This window comes from Chroicocephalus ridibundus, chromosome 6 (assembly GCF_963924245.1).
Source record: "Chroicocephalus ridibundus chromosome 6, bChrRid1.1, whole genome shotgun sequence".
Taxonomy (NCBI): domain Eukaryota; kingdom Metazoa; phylum Chordata; class Aves; order Charadriiformes; family Laridae; genus Chroicocephalus; species Chroicocephalus ridibundus.
The window spans coordinates 10,934,399-10,946,585 of record NC_086289.1 but is presented as its reverse complement, the minus strand read 5'-3'; positions in this window follow the sequence as shown (position 1 = coordinate 10,946,585).

The following is a 12,187-nucleotide window of genomic DNA, read 5'->3' as shown; positions in this document are numbered from 1 at the left end:
CTCTCCACAGGAGGGGTAAAGCAACAGCGGTTTCTGGAGGGTTCTTGTTTGTTTTACCTTTACCTGCAGTGGGAGATTAAACTACACGTCCCCTGCAGCAAAGCAGCCTTGGCTGTAGGGCAGAGGTGTTTTGAACCAGGTCCTTTGGGGAAGAGAAATGATTGATGCCTTTCATTAGGACCTAATCAGGTACAAGAGAAGGTTATATCAGCTTTTGCCTTTAAAACGTCTGTCTTTCAGAGACACAAAGTTACAAAAAAAAAATATTTCATCCAGCATAAAAAAATGTGCAAATTTGAGCACCTATCGATCACCGTAAGTTACTAAAAGTGTCACAGTCGCTCAGGTAAAATAAAATCGGCATAACGCGTGATAGAATTCAGGCTGAAAGGCAAGATGAGGAGCCTCTGGAAGCAACAGCGTTTTATTTCTTCTGAGGAGCTGGAAAAAACCTAGTAAGGTATAGATACCACTTCTGCATTTTGTGATTGATAGAACTTTTAAATTTTCAGCGTTACGGATTGACTACACTGGTCAGATTTTATGAAATAATACAAGTAATGAGCATGCCAGTGCACTCTGAATGTGCATTCAGAAATCTTTAGTGGTGAGAATATACTGGGCATGCATCTGCCTCAGGGTCTTACCAAAATTTTTCTTCTCATTTCCTATCATCTGTGCTACTACAGTGTCTCCAAGATCAAGCTAAATTCTACCACTCAAGCTGAGTGGTGTTTCCCCACCAGCTTTTTTCATATCAGAACTTCCTGCACATTTTCACCAGTGACATTTCTGCCAATGAAATGGGGATCCAAGGAAAAACTGGATGTTCTTGGGGACCAAAATAATAGATAAGAGAGTGCACCTAGAAACATTTACTCTATAAATTTTCATTGTCATCAGTTAGAAACAGAAAAAATAACCTTGGGTTTTAAGTTGATCACAGCGTTAGAGCCACTAATGTGGTGCCACATGAGAAAGACAATTATTTCCAATAATATTTCAACAAAACTAAAGTTTATTTGTGCATTGGTGTAAAACCCTATCTACAATACCGTGTTGAGTGGCTGAATGCGGCTACCCATCTTCTAGGCAGATGGCTTCACACGGTAACAGGTACAGAGGAGGGCTAACAGAATAATCTTAAAAAGTTTACAGTGATTAACTCTAAAGAAACAATGATCAAGAAGGATTCCAGATTCCAAGATTCCCAGAAATTCCTCTGGGAAAACACCATCCAGAGAAGAAAGCCTGTGTGAGCTACAAGGTCATGGGGGCACAACGCTGAGAAAATGGATGAGCATTGGCCATACTGGAAACTGGAGAAGGCTCCTATGCAGTTAAGAAGTCATTTCTGCAGCCTTCCAAGAGGACTGCGGGGCAAATATCAGCCTCAGGTCCAGCCTACATCAGGGATCATCCTGACATTTTTGGCCATTCCTCATTCAGTTTCAGCTCCTCTGGTAGATCGTTAGTACATCTGGGCCAGGAGGTACCGTCAGTAATCCTAGTATGATGAAAGATGGAGCAAAATTTCATAGTTTGTTTACATTAGGAATACCTGTTGCTAAAAATGTCTTAGTTACTATATTTTAACTAAAATTTCAAGCCCTAGCATAGATGTGTTATCTGTTCCCGATCAGCTCTCAAAGTGAGAGCCAATTTATTTTGAAACATGATTTATTTTCTAATCTAGGTCTTGTTAAATTTCATAAAACCTGGGTCAGGCAGAACTGGAGAAAAAGTCATCCATATCTCTGTACTTGGAAAATTTGGAAGCAGAACAATGCACGATCAGAGTCCAAATGTCATTTTGCAACTTTGTGATCAGTAGCATGATCCACCCTCTCTGCTCCTCTGTTCTATCTGTTCCTCTGGTAAATCTATATAAGATGGTTTCTGACTATAGATGTGCCACATCTCATATTCATGTGGTCAGTTGATATTCGGAATTAAAAAAGGCCCCATACAAAGCAAGGTGTGCATTTTCAGAGGACCACACCAGAAAATATATGCTGATGGACCCCTTCAGCGAAGAAATGCCTTAAATCTGACTTGTGGGGTTTGCTATGGGAATTCAAATTAAACATTTAGAAAGGTGTTAAATTAGGAAAGGTGGTAGGTTACTATAGCTAACACATTTCAAATTGCAACTCTGTCTATAATCCTTCAAACATGAGGAGGAACTTCTTTACCCTGAGGGTGGCAGAGCACTGGAACAGGCTGCCCAGAGAGGTGGTGGAGTCTCCAACTCTGGAGACATTCAAAACCCACCTGGACGTGTTCCTGTGTAACCTGCTCTAGGTGACCCTGCTCTGGCAGGGGGGTTGGACTAGATGATCTCCAGAGGTCCCTTCCAACCCTATGATTCTATGATTCTATGATTCTATGATTCTATGATTCTGATTTACATTTAGATTTAAATACTTGTTTCATTTCTGCTAAACTAAGATTCCCTTCCCCATCTCAATTCTCTTCAGTTTCTTCCATTCCAGGCTAAACTCTGTATTTAGTACAACGTCCAAGACATCTTTAGACTCTCCTCGGTACAGATCCCGACTTAGACTAATTAAAATTAGACTAAATACAAGAAAAAGGGCTAACACAGTAGATGTTTTATAAAATGAGAAGAACTTGTGACTGTTGACTAAGTCTTCTGATGTCTTCTCTGCCTGTATGTTATTGTGTTTTAGCTGATCTCGCCTGAGACCCTCAGGGTAAAATCATGGCATTGCAAAAGACAATGGTGAAACTCCCACCCAGAACAGGGAAGCTGCATCACACTGGTATATGGTACGAATATCACAAAACTCATATACTATCTCACAGGACAACCTGTACATACTTTCTGAGCCCTATTTGAACTTACACTGCACACTTCTGTACTAATCAAGCATTTGACTTACGTCGGGAGGATTTTAATGAATGTAAAATTAATTTAACCGGGAGTAACCTTTGAAACCGCACTTGCATTATCAGGGGTGATTTGTGCAGGATACCTGATGGAGCTGCAATCTACGCATCCTTACGTAAGAGGCATTAAGAAGCAGTTACACAACTTAATGCAAACACCACCGACAGATGAAAATCCATGGCACAGACAGGATCTTGAGTAATCGTCAAAGCAGTGCCAGAAAGCAAATTCTACCTGCAGAAAACCTTTTTTTCATGTTAAATGCATTTCAGGGGATGCTCTGCGTTTCAGTTGCTGGTAGGCAGATAGTGCTTTAATCAAATAATAGCCTTAATATAGAGTCTGCCACAAAGTTGCTTTTTTTGGTAAACTTTTTATCCTTCAGAACCTGTTAATACAAACGTTGACCAACACTGCCAGCCACAAAATGTGTGTGCAATTCAACTCATATCTTTGCTGAGTGCAATAATAAACTTTTGGTCTAAAACAAACAGGTCATTAGCAAACAGATACTTTGGTGCACTGTGGTGACTTGGGCCTCTCTCCTCCCGTCATCCCGTTTTTCACTCCCTGTTCACATGCTTAGAGTTTGATGTCTGACTACGTCTTCATGATGCCGTGGCCTTGCAGCTTTCTCAAATTCCGTACCGGGTAAAGAACATACTCCATTTCCCTGTGCACAAAGTTTATTAGTCTCCCTTAATTATAACTGTTCATTCAGGCAATAATTCCATCTCGGGTGTTAACTTAAGTCACAGGATATGTCTAAATTCAGGCCGCCATGCTCGTAGGTAAATGTATTCTAACTTCAAGAAATCTTATCCAATTATCTTTGCTCTAATTTCAGAATAGTTTTTTAAGTTGATGTAATTTCTTGATAAACAGATCTCATTTTGTACAAAAGGAACATTCCAAGACCCCTTTTAGATACTTTATATTGCAGACATTGCAGTGCTATACAGTCCATTTTATGGGACAGATTCTGGTTGCTTTTACATCAATAGAAATTGGGATGACTCCAAATTTCTAGTGGTATAACAGAACACTTGTTTTTCCCCCCAGCCATTACTGGGGAAGATAGATATATCCCGCGTGGCAAGATATAACTATGTGGTCAGAGATACTTTTTGTAAGATGCATAGGTTTTCACTGTTTAACTACATTGCATCTTTAGAAAACACTCGAGTACTTTAAACACCATCACGCCCAGAAGGAGACGCTTACAGAGGTTTTTTTAATCACTGAGAATATCATCACAACAGACTAAGAGGTAATGTGCTTGCATCAAAGATATTCGAACAGCAGTGAAATAGCAGTACTGGGTGACTAGCGCATGCAGATCTGGGCTGCTTTCAGGGGGACAGGAATGCTGAATGAAGGGAAAAATTGGTTTTTACCTTTTTCATAGCCTCATAAGAATCCACCCATACAACTTTACTTCTAACCCGCTAGTCTAAGGAGGTATTTTACTTTCCCTTTTAAGTCTCCTGTACTTAGGCTTCAATCTCTCCAAACACAACCACTTGGAAACACTTAAATACATGAATTTGGTCACTGAAAAACCTACTCAACAAAGCAGAAAGACCAGGTTTAAGAATTACCTGAAAACCTGGTCCTCCTGATTCACCTTTTCCATTGTTTTTCCCGCCTCTCTCAACAGAAAGAAAATACATAATTCCTTTGGGGTTTTTTTTGGTTAAAACTTGCTAACGATTACATACATCCCTCAGCTGGGAGGCGGGCAGTGAGCAAGATGGGAGAAGCGATCCACCTGAGAAATAAGTCATCATCAAAACCACCATATGGTTGGCTGCTCCAACTGTAGAGGCAGCGGAAGGGTGGGAGGAATGACCGAGGGAGGGGCAGGAGCTGCACAAAGTGGCAGGGCCATTAAAAGACATGTATGTGGAGTTGTGCTCAGAGAGTCATATCCTACTGCTTGTGAGGAACAGCCATGTTTCCTGTTATGGAATGAGAACATAAACATGGGGGAGGGAGAGCCCCAGGAAGAAACCAGACTTGATGGAGAATGAGGTCAAACTGCAGCTTTAAAAAGTACATTCTTTACATGATTATCCAGGTTAAGGCTTAGTTTTGTTTTCTGGGGGTGAAAAAAAGGAAAATAACTTAAATACTCATAACATGCCTTTTCCCTCATTTAAACTCCCAGTTTAAAAAAATAAATAAATAAATAAATAAATCAGTTTTTCTTGTATGCCAGCAATTCAATTTACCAGAACATATTTGCATTCATTCCCCAATTGAAACTAAATTCCACTTGTCAAAGCCCTTAAAAGCGCAGTTGTGTCAACGGGACACCAAAGCGTGTTCTTCTTGAATAAGGTGTCTTCTCCAATGCGATGTTTTGCTACAAGCTACATCCAATTCAACCATGCTTGAAAACACTGTAATTATGTCAGTCAGGAACGTAATTTTTTTCTTAATGAAACAGGTTTCCAAAGTGGTTTCTACCACCTACGGTTTGGAAACCAGTATACTGTCACATAGGCCACTTTTCTTCCTTGCCTACTATTGGCAAAGTCCCATTTTATCTCTATCTGCATGGTTAAAACCTCTGCATACAAACTGAGGATCTATGAGTACAGAAGAATCTGGGAAATGTGAAGCATTTATTCACTATCTATCTTCTGAATTACTTTTACCTTCAGCTTTTAATTTTTTAAATGCTTCTTTGTACTGGTTATTCCAGAATTGTCTGTCATCTACAACATCCTAATTGTATTGCTTCAACTAACAGCTAAGTACAAAATATAATTCCATGGACTTATTTTTAATCGTGGATCTCTCTTCCTTGATCAAAAAGTAACAATGAAGGAATGCATAAAAAGATAACTGTAAAGCAGGCAGTGATTCAGGCGGAAATTAAGCTGCTCTGCCCCAAAAAATTCAGTTCACTTTGCCCAACGTAAAACACCTGAGAACTGTGCATTTCGCACCATTCCCTCTGCTTGCAAGAATCCTGAGCTCTGTATGGGCACCTCTAACTGTATTTTCTTTTCCTTTTATGCAAAAAACTAATGACAAATTAACCAGTGTCTTACCACATCCAGCCAATGCTGCTAAGCGTGTGGTCACGAACAAGGACATAAATAAAATGTGCCTGGATGAAGCATGACTCATGTTTAGAGACGAGGTACCCAGGAGATGTGCCAGTGATGATCTCTGTCCCCTGCTATTTTATCTGTCTTGCTAAGGCATTTGCACGGCTCCCATTACCGTGCTGCCAGAATATATAGGGACACACAGCTATTCTTATAACACTCAAATCGAGTGGCCAGATTACATGGGTTATCCCAGGTCAGAAGCCTGAAGCAGAACAGAGCATTACACAAGCTTCACAAGCTCTTGATCAGGAGACGGTGTTTATCGACCATTTTTATATAAATCAACACCTAACGCCATTCCCAAAGTATCCAACTGTTTCTCAAGCATTTATGCCTAAATAATCTAAAGCCCCATGCTGGAGGTTTTATTGGACATGAACCAATGGTTGAAATGAACTGGTGTTTGACTTACAGCAGCTTCTTTTGGTGCACTTCAAATGCTCTTCAGCTATGGCTGTGAAGATAAATATATTTCATAACAACACTTCTAAATTTCTATTTTAGTCAATCATTTTAATCATAGAGTGCCTAGTAAGACTGTATTTCCCCCCATTGTCCCTATGGTCATGAAATTGAGTTCGTTTCTATTAGATGAAGTTGTCACTAACCTACTCATGCCTTTAGGTTTTCAAGGTTAGACTATCAGAACATGCTTTAAAGCCAGTGAGATTTCTGTGTGGAGACGTGTTAACATCTACTATGAGTGATGTAAGTTCGGGCTGATGGTTGGATGTCATCTGGTAGCTTCTCCTACAGATGCACTGCTTGCTGGCTGGCTGGCTAACACATTGTATGCCCGTCCACTAATAAACTCTATACAGCTGCTTCGGCACAAATGGAGGAATCATGCCCTTTATACAAGCTTTTATGATTCCCATATGATACCATACAGTCAGAAATAGTAACATGTTTATAATTATTGTTATCTGTAAAATGGCAAAATATTTACCAACCTGGTAGGATGCTGGTTAAGATAATTAACTATTCTTTGGAGAAGCTCTTAAGACTGCTGAATACTAGGTCCTACAGGAGAGAGAAATATGTGATCTACTAACACTTGGTTAACACACGCCCATGTCATCACTCCTGCAGCCTTTACGGCTTCACCGGCCTCGGTAGCCAAAAGATAAAAGCAAGGCTGAATCGCTCAAAATTAATAATGGCTTTAGACAACACTTGGCAATGAAAAGTAATGTGTTCAGTATGTTGACGTCTTTTCCCTTAAAACAGCTAGTATTCCAGTTTTAACCTAAATATTTTTCATCTAGTACCACCCGTCTAACACGATGCATTACTGTATCTCCCATCATTTCACTGATGCCAATATGTGTTCATGCTCAATAAGCCTAGTCAGCAGGAATTTCCTTCATATTTCATTATGAAAATGCTTTTTTCTAACCATTTTATTTTCTAAACCAACTTCTATTTTTTTATTCTAGGTTTTAAAGTCACGAGGATATGTTGTAGATACCTAGACAAAATCCTCATGACAGAAAACCCGTGACCAATAAAGGTACCACAGCAAAAGCATACAAGAAGAAAATGTCATGAAATTCCAGATGGCAAAGATACCTCCTGCAGCAGCACCATTACAGCAATGTAATGAAGGATGTTTTCAGCATGTATTTAATACATTTCTACTTTTAGTGGTGACAATTTAAGCTTAGCCAAATCAGAGGGCTTAGACTGGAATTCATGGCAACGATGCTAGACAGTTTCTCACAATGCACCCATTCGAGTGGCTTTGGGACATTATGGTTTTCACCTTTCATATCTTCATGCTGAAATACCATTATGACTATTTCAGGTGTAACCAATGTGAGCTTTAAGATTAATTTAACAAAATAACCTTAATATGGTGTGGTCAGATGTAAACACCAACCAATTCTAAAATGTTGTTAACGGGTTTTAATAATATCTTGCACTAGAGCTGGTAGGATATTTTTGCATGAAAGAACTGATAGCAAGTATTATATAAAGTTAGTCTTTATGTGAATTTTTGTTGTTCAGCTCTCATTTCATCCAAAAATATGAGTAATTTTGACCAAATCACTTGCTGATAAATGAAGATGTTAACAGGTTTTGCAACATATGCCCTGGCCTAGTGCATCTGGAGAGATTTTTGTCTGAGATGATGGAAGTTCACGCATGAAATGCATCTCTCCATGTCTCTGCAGCGATATTTCTGAAGAGACAAGCATTTCAGTTGCCTCTCTCAGAAATCTTTGGACAAATCTGGGAACGCAGAGTAACTTTTCTCTGTTCTCTTTACAGAGGCAGCATTGCACATACACATGACAATATTTCCAGTAAGTTCAGCCATGCAGGGCAGTCTGCAGTAGAAGCGCATTAATAGATAATATAGATATAAATTCAAGTCTTGACCCTCGGACATTTGTTCTGCTGAACAGTCTGGTCTCAGGAGAGAAATCTCAGTGATGCTGAAGAGGCCTGCGACATATTTATTACTCATAAGAGCCATGGTGCAAGACTGGAAATTCAGTTCCAACTCATTATGCATGTTTGGTTTCAGTTCTCTTAATGGCAGGCTCACATAGATACATACATTTTAACTATACAGCGGTGGGAGTAACAAAAATCTACAAGCATTCAGCATAAGTGTAACAGTAATATTCTGCAGTAGACACCTCTCCACAGCAACTGGGATGAGCTGGTAGCTGCTGCTGTGCCATATCTCAAACCAGCACTTTCCATGGAGAGGAGATAGGGCAGAATGAAGCCTATGAGGAGTTCTCACATTTTTACACCAGCATGTCTAAATGTTCGTAACAGGCCTTCAGAATTTCCATTTCAACCCCTGGATATGCATATTGGAAAGAATAAGATTCAAGATGCAAGGATCATAAAACGCAGCAAGAAAGAAATCTGTGCGTGAACAAGAGGAAGGAAAAAGTAGGTTCACTATTCAGTGGAGATGGAAATCCACTGATGAATAATGCTGAGAAGGCTGAAGTGTTTTGTGTCTTTTCATTTTCTACAACTACCACAGAGAACTAACAATTCAGTGACTACTTTTGCTAATTCCTCAAATATCCTAGGGCAGTTTTTTCAGATTCTGGTCCTCTCTGTATGCATGCTTTAAAATACTCTTTAAACTGTTTTGTTTTTTTTTCTGTTTTCTGACTTAAGCTCCTACCATATAGTTAGAATTAATTTTGCTAAACTTCTGGACACAACTTTCAGATTCAAAGCTTTGAATGATTTTATTTTCTTATCATCTGCTATTTGATCTCTTTCCACGTTAAGTACTGAGCTTCTAACTTGCCTTTGTCTTTCCTTTACATTTTCATTACAGAATCTTTTCTTCTTGCTTTTTGTTTCAGTTTAGCCCTTCTGACTTTATTCCTGTATTCTTGCCCTTTATTCTCACCCTCAGATATGTCTCCTTGCTTCTACTTTTTACGCACATTTCATTTAGGTTTTCAAGTCACAAAGTGATCCTGATGCGGCTTTGTCAGTTATGGGGGGAGGGCATAAACACAGCTCACTGCAAATCAGAAGATTCAGGTTTTAGTCTTTTTAAGTATAACCCTACAAGAAATTTGATTATTAGAAACCAATAACCAGGAAAATCCAGTTGCTGATACGATAAGATATAACATGACTAGCAGATACTCAGATGAGTGAAAACAGATTTGGTGCTAATCAGGTGGGAAAGTCTGAAACAGCAACACAGAAAACCATTGTGGGTTCTTAATCTAGAGGAGTTAACCATCTGGGACAATATTGCACATATCGTGACCACAATATTATAACCTCAGTTCTATCCTAAGGGGAGCTGTGATTCTCTCTCCCTGGCCGTGTGCGAGACCTGCAAGGTCTGCAGGGTAGCAGGTGTTGCTCTAGTTCACTCGGAAGGGATGATAATTTGGAGCTTTTTTGAAAAAAACATTAATAACACAAAACCGGAGTGGATTCATAGGTCTGAACAAGCTATACACGACTGCCACACTCTGCTTCTCTATCTGCTTTCTCTGTGCTTCCTACAACATAGGAAAATTGTCCTAAGTCCTGCTGAGTCCTGCTAATACTGAGAGATTACTGAGAGGCTAAGGAAAAGCTGAACGGGACTGAAGGGCAAACGTACTGGGTGAGTTTCATCCAGCTAAGCTCAGACATCTATATCTGTATCTCACTCTGGAAAGAAACATTCATTTCTAGGGCACAGTTCATCTGATCCCAAAGCAGATGCCTCAAACATTCAGATGCATTGCTCGTAACAGGCTCCGAAGGACCCTGCTTCTCTGCACTGAATACGAAATCAGTTTAAGGTGACTAGCCCAAATATAGACAAACCACTGACTTCTAATGATGGGCAGACTAAACTGCATCCCAGTTGCCAAGCCTTGACAGTACGGTACAAAGCAAATAAATGAAGAGTTTAGAGAGATGCACAGGACTGACATCAAGCCCTGAGATATTCGTAGTAACCCACTGGAACAGCTCAAGGAAGTCAAAGCCTGGACTTTGAAATACGAAACTATAAACAACTTCAGACTGATCATCAAAGGCTTTAATGAGCCCAGATCTATTCCAGCCGTACTTTGCAGCTGGGCTCCCATCTTCCCTGCAGGGTTGCTTCAGTCCTTGGAGTAGACATTATCCTCCCACTGAAGATCTCCAAGGATCTAGCTGTGATGGAGCTAATTATAGGTAATCTGCTGATGTGTGATTAAATATGCTCGCCAGCACAATTTGTGGGTTGCGTGGTATGCTCTGCTACGCCAAGCAAAAGGATCTGTCATTGAACAAGAATAAATACCAGCTCAGCCTGCAGATTAGTGCCTGTTGTGTGACAAAGACATACAAGCTGGGATGCCAGTTCAAACAAAGTCCCTTAAAGAAGGGATGCCTTGTCACATATGTGTTAGGAAATACAATTATTCCTTAATCACAATTAAGGAATCATTTCTTAATATTTATTTTTTACTACAGACCAGAGGAGGAGTGGGTGGAACTGCTAATCCACCCACCGTGCTAGATGTGCTACAAATATAGTAAGAGACAATTCTTCCACTAAGGAGACTGGAAGGTAAAAATACAAGGCAGAGGCTGAAGGGCAGCCAAAGGCACAGGGTGATACTCCGTATCTGTGATCACACAGCTGGTCTGTGCCCAAGGACTGTTCTCTGTCCCCACAGCACTGCTTAAATACAGCTCAGAGTGACTGTGGAAATGAGAAAAGCCTCTAGAGACCGTAGAAAAAAGGTTGCACGGAATGATGTCTTTCATGCTGTCCTTAAGTTAACATTTAGCCAAAGATCTCAATCAGTGCAAGATTGCATCAGTTGCTGGCTACTCTTCTGTAAAACGGATGGCAGAACCTGCTTCTGAGTGACCGACCCTACCAGCACTGTCTGAGGACTGATAAAACCAGCAGTGGGATTTGATTATGAGTAACCTCAAACTGGATTAAAAAGCTTTTACTCTTTTTTCTGTAAAAAAGTTTTACAGAAACCATTGTGTAACCCACCAAGTGAGCCTTAAGAGAGGTCCAAGGCACCGCAGAAATCCCTACTGAACTGGACACACAGGCCTGGCAAGGGACTTTGTACTACACCAAAGTTCCCAGAGTGCCTCCAGTCTGAACACAAGAAGCTGCAAAAAAAAGGACTATCTTCTACAGAACAACACAAAGTGATTCTGTCTTCTAAACCTAACAAAAAGTAGCCATCACAAAACCAAACATACCTTAACTGCTGAACCCTGGTGGGAAAGTCGAGGTGAAATTACGTCCTCCCAAAGGTTTATGCCACTGTCAAAGACACACAGAGGTCAAAAAAACACAAGAGACCCCCAGAGAGCATGGTGAGTGTCAGAACAAAGTCCAAAATGTTCTGTTCGAGTCATCTCTTTGAAGTTGCCATCAAAAATGAAGCAGACAAATGAAAAAAACAGCATTAAAGTGCTAGTAACAGAATATGAAAAATCCAAAGAAACTACACAAGACTTCTGATTCCCTACGCCAGGGCTAGCATGTAGCACGTACGTACTTGATTTATTCCTATCCACGGACTACTCAGTGTATTTATGTTTGGGATTGATCTATTGCACAATGCAATGAATAACGCAGTAATAACAGAGAATAAATCAGTTTCCTTGGCACCAGGTTCTGGATAGTAATAAC